This window comes from Haliotis cracherodii, unplaced genomic scaffold, assembly GCF_022045235.1.
Source record: "Haliotis cracherodii isolate W230 unplaced genomic scaffold, xgHalCrac1.p SCAF_12, whole genome shotgun sequence".
Classification (NCBI taxonomy): domain Eukaryota; kingdom Metazoa; phylum Mollusca; class Gastropoda; order Lepetellida; family Haliotidae; genus Haliotis; species Haliotis cracherodii.
Window position 1 is genome coordinate 38,536,989 of NW_027266267.1, and position 5,972 is coordinate 38,542,960.

Here is a 5,972-nt window from a genome sequence, read left to right on the forward strand (position 1 = left end):
AATGGGGGTTGTGCTCGTTTCTGGAGCAAATCTACAGCAAACTTAGCACATAGATTGGTCTAGTGGTAAACTGGTGCCTTTGATAATTTGGTTTCTTTTTGTAAATTATTTTTTCAAGTTTCCATAGCAACAACTTTGACTGAGACTGAAAATGGCGGTAGTTCTTGTATCCAGCGCTTGAAAAACATACATTTGTTCACCAAACTTGGCACATTGACATCTAGTGGTGAACTGGTGCCTTTTGAAAGTTTGGGATTTTATTAAATATTTTTCGAGTTTCCATGGCAACAAGTTTCATACATTTATCCAAGCCATTATGGGGGATATTGATGACTTTGTCCTCTTCTTGTTACAGCCGTTATACAATACTGTACATCAGATGGCTCAGGTCTCACCATGCCATCTCTATATTCAAATATATCTCTTGAAGATCCGGGTAGAATAGATCTTCAGCAACCCATGCCTGCCATAAAGGCGACTATGCTTGTCGTAAGAGTCGACTAATGGGATCGAGTGGTCAGGCTCGCTGCCTTGGTTGATGCATGTCATAATATACCAATGGCATGGATCGATGCTCATGATATCAATCACTGGATTGTCTGGTCCAGACTCGATTTTTTACAGTCCGCCCTCATATAGCTGGAATATTGCTGAGTATGGCGTTAAACAAAAATACAAACAAACAAAACAAATATATCTCTTCGAAATATCAACAAATGTCCTTGATCTCACTGTGTACAATGTGTGAAGCGTTATCAACCTGCATATATGTGTGTGTGTGGCATGTTCTAGTCCAGCCTAATGATGGTTTTATAGTGCTAGCCCACTGTGATACCAAGCCGCAGATTAACGCTGTATACTCACTCCATTCACACACAGCATTCTGATTCCCGAGTCAATGTTGGTATGATGCCACCAGGGATCGAAACCACTCACCATTAGGGCTGCACCGAATACACTATGACGCGAATATGATTCGTATCATGAATATAGGGTAACAAATACGAATATTAATTTACAAATACAATAACAAGTCAGCAGCTGATGTGTTATTTGTTATATTCAGTGAAACAATAACAAAACTTATTTGACATGGTTTGTTAACTATTATTATATTATTCATTTATATACTGCACTTATCCAGGTACTAGTATCTGCTCAAATGCAACAATGACCAGTGACCACAATACTGTCAAATTAAATATTATACGAGTGTTATCTTTGAAGAAATCTATGTATATAATATGTTCTTATGGATATTTTTAGGTGCAGGGTATGTGAATGCACATGATTGCATATTCATAAATATTCGATTCTAGTGGCCATGAATAATGAATTCAATTCATGAATGGATACGGTTCGATTCACTGAATATGCGAGTGAATCGTAACAGCCCTGCTGCCGATCACTTTCCAGGCACCCTCTATCCACTTGACCACCAAAGGAGTATTGAAGCTAGGGTTGATAACTGGTCGGGTAGCTTAGGACTCGAGTACCCGTTCAGGGGAGATAACTCGTAAGTCACTTCAAAATGGACGACAAAGGTTCAAATGTTTGGGCGTATTTTGACCTTGATGACACAAAGAAAAAGACCAAATGCCGTCTCTGTGGCATATGTATCAGCTACGCAGGTAGTTCGACGAGTTCTATGAAAAAGCATCTAAGTTTTAAACACAACAGCATTTACTTTGATATTCTGCGTCACTTGTGGTTTTAGGTAAGCCATGCAGGCATTTAATAAAAGACATAATACCTTAGAATAGATCAACAGATGTTTGATGACCCTTTTTTCGCAAAAGCATTACAAACAAGTGGGACAACATTGAACTACGGGTACCCGAGTTCAGTTTTCGTACCCGGTCGCAACCCTAATTGAAGCAGACAGAATTTGGCTCCAGTATGTGTCCTACTAGCCTAAGAATAGGGTGAAATTCTCCAGGCAAACACTGTATCCACCAGACCACCAGAGGAGTCTGGAAACGAAATTGCACACAGGTATTTGTCTTTCTTGCCTAAGAACAGTGTGAAGTTGAAGGCGTTAATCCCATTCCTTGGCGTCCCCTGCTGTGACATGGTGTGGATACCGCTAAAAGCTGTGTTAAAGTAGACTCAGTCTTTCAGAAACAGATCAGTGACACTATTGCCATAGTGGAGTCCGTGTTCCTGTGTGTGTTTGGTGTTAACATTGTTAACCCCCTTGTGTTATGCAATATTTCATTCATATTTTATATATCAATGGTGTGACGTTCAATCAGAGGTACGAAAATCATCTAATGCACAAGATAAGTCCAGTTTGAAATAATTCTTATTTCTTCAAATTTGTTTTTATAAACATGATAAAAAGAGGGCTTATACATTTTTTAAATTATATTTTTTTCATAAATTACAAATCTGTTAATGTGAACTAATGTTATTAAGTGTAATAAATGCTTACATTATGATGAATGTGTGTGAAGTTAATTTATTTCATACCCAGGATCACATCAAGACCATCAATCTCCAAGTTGTATGAAGCTTTGCTCATGATATCAGTCACTGGATTGTCTGGTCCAGGCTCGATTATATACAGACCGCCGTCATATAGCTGGTATATTGCTGAGTGCGACGTTTAACAACAAACCAACCAATTTATTTTGTACCTAGGATCACATCAAGAGCTTCAATCTCCCAGTTGAATGAAGCGTTGATCACGATGTCAATCACAGTATTGTCTGGTCCAGAATCAATTTTTTTTTTAAAGGCAAAGGCCTTGTTTGTTTGATATTTAACGCCGCAATCAGCAATATTCCACCTATATGACGGCGGTCTAAATAATCGAGTCTGGACCGGACAATCCAGTGATTGATATTATGAGCATCGATCTATGCAATTGGGATATGATGACATGCATCAACCAAGTCAGGAAGTCTGACCACCCAGTCCTGTTAGTCGCCTCATACAACAAGTATAGTCGCCTTTATGGCAAGAATGGGCTGTTCATGATATTAATCACTAGATCGTCTGGTCCGTAATCAATTATTTACAGACCGCTGTCAAATAACTGGAATATTGCTGTGTGCAGCATTAAACAACTAACCAATGAGTTGTGTGGGTCAAGCATTGGGGAATACTTTGTTCAAAGTAGAGACATGAGAGGTGGAATCTGATTGGTTAATAGGAGGGACATAGAAGGGACATAACTCGTAATTTTCCACTGATGGCACGATGATTGAGACCAAAAAATCCAGCCCAGTTCGGTAAGGGTAGAGGCATCGTGTGAGAACAGAATACACAGAATAGATGGAGCCGACCCATGTAAAGACTGAAGCCATGATTGTCCTGTGAGGCTAAGATATTTAAAAGAGATTCATGCAAACCAGTGTCAGGGTTGTAGAGTATAAACCTTAAGACATAATCAATAGTATAATTACACATGATGGCATTTAAGTTGGAAGAAGATGCTGCATTGTCGGAGTGAGTGAGTGAGTTGGGTTTAACGCCGCTTTTAACAGTATTCCAGTTATATCACGGCGTGTCATCTTAATGTGGGAGGAAAGCCAGAAGTGATGCAGGTTTCGGACGTTTACCACTTCGGTGAAACCAACGAGCACGGGTATGGTGCTGACAAATCTAGAAACAATTGGGGCGAACCGGGATTCGAACCCACAATCATAGTTTTCTGGCGTGCCCAAGGGACGCAACTCTGCACAGCGAATCGTGGCGCCTTAGACGACTGGGCAACCCTTACCCCCAGAGTATACAGAACAGATGGAGGTGACCCATGAGATTCATGCAAACCAGTGTCAGGGTTGTAGAGTATTGACCTTAAGACATAATCAATAGTATACTTACACATGATGGCATTTAAGTTGGAATAACATGCTGCATTGTTGGATGTTTAGGCGAGCCTAAAAGAAAACGTTTGTTTTACAGAATACACATAATCATTGAAGATGGCACACAATTATGTCTTTGGATTAGGAACATGTGACAATTCTTTTGCCAAGAAGAAAGAATTGAAGAACCATTTGGCAGCAGCACTCCATCGTAAGCTCAAGGTAGCCTGTATCCTGTGTCCTACATTCCATTCCTTTTCAAGAGTTTCAGAGGGAAGAGGCACTGTGATGCCAAGCACAAGATACAGCTACAGGAACTTGACCCAGACTTTACATCAGAGGGCAACGTCACCTGGTTTTCGCTTTATCCTGAAACGTATGTGAGGGTAGTACCAGCTCTAGGTTGGAATGCGGCACTTTCAGCAAAGACAAGAGAAATGGTCCTTCTTTGAGTCTCGACGCATGGCAGTATGCCAAGAACAGAAGAAGAATGGGAGAAGGGATGGCAGACCTTTAAAACATGTACAAAGACCCTACCAGTGGAGGCGAAGGAGGTACAAGATGATGCTCTGTCCATTATCTCAGACAGTCATCAGTCTTGGACCGGAAGTGAATACACCACCTGCAGAGTTCGACCCTTGACAAAACAAGTGTGGCGCCTCTACTAAATTAGAGATCAAGGACATCCTCCTCCATAGGAACGGTGCTACCGGGGTGGGTTTGTGTACGAGGCGGGTATTTCAGAAGAAGCCATGCTGGATCCGAAGTCATTCGACAACCTCACGAGGCGGATGAGGACTCTTGGCAGGGCCGAACCCAACTCCAGGCCAAGTGGATCGGGGGCAGAAGATGGAGGGAACTCAGCTGGAGACAAGGAAAGCCACCTTGGCATCACTTTTGAGAACAGAGAAGAACCTAATCGACTCGGTTACTCACTGGACATCCCTTTTTTTTCGTCAAGGGAACCTTCCCCAAGGTCCAAGCAAAGATCAAGAAACCCCAGCAGGACTCCTAAGGATTTCTTATGAAAGGTACCAAGAAGAGAGGAGCATTTTTGAAAACAGACACAAATTGCTATCCTAGTAACTGTAAAGTTGTTCAGATAAAGAAGTCATCTATAAACATATAGCAGTAAACTACCATTATAGTTACAGGCAATAATTCGGGTCAGGGCTGTTACAATATTGGTGTAGGAGTAAAGTTACCTTGTGACGAAAGTGGCGCTTGCATAACATCGCTATTTCTTAGCTCATCCCCAAACAAGCAGAGGTTAAGAGATTAGGTGAATCATTGACAGCAAATGGATGCATAACTCACCATGTCGAGTCTGGTGCGGTTCTCCTAACTTTGGTTTGTTGTTTAACGGCGCACTCAGCAATATTCCAGCTATATGACGGCAGTCTGTAAATAATCGAGTCTGGACCAGACAATCCGGTGATTGAAATCATGAGCATCGATCCATGCAATTGGGATCGATGACATGCATCAACCAGGTCAGCGAGTCTGACCACACGATCACGTTAGTCGCCTTTTACGACAAGCAAAGTCACCTTTTACGGCAAGCATGGGTTGCTGAAGACCTATTCAATCCCGGAATCTTCACGGGTCTCTTATAACTGTATAAAAAGAATAGAAGAAACAAAACAGCGACCAACAGTTCTCTTTGGTGAAGTCACAGACCTCCTCGATGTTCTATCACATTGATACAGAGTCAGAGCAGACAATCCAGTGATTAATATCATGAACATCGATCCACGCAATACGGATCGATGACATGCATCAACCAAGTCACCCGATCCCGTTAGTCGCCTTTTACAAATCGTTGTTATCGATAAAAAAAACGTCAGGGGTGTGCAAATATTGTTGAAATTGTAAATAAATCATGCGTACACATCTGTTACCCATTATGCTATGTCAGTCTACAGAGCCTGAACCGGGACTATAATGGCGACATGTATGCAAAACCCATTGGTGTATACTTGGTTGGTTAGTTGGTTTGTTGTTTAACGCCGCAGTCAGTAATATTCCAGCTTTATGACGGCGGTTTTATAAATAATCGAGTCTGGACCAGACAATCCAGTGATTGATATCATGAGCATCGGTCCACGACATGCAGCAACCAAGTCAGCGAGCCAGACCAACCGGTCCCGTTAGTCG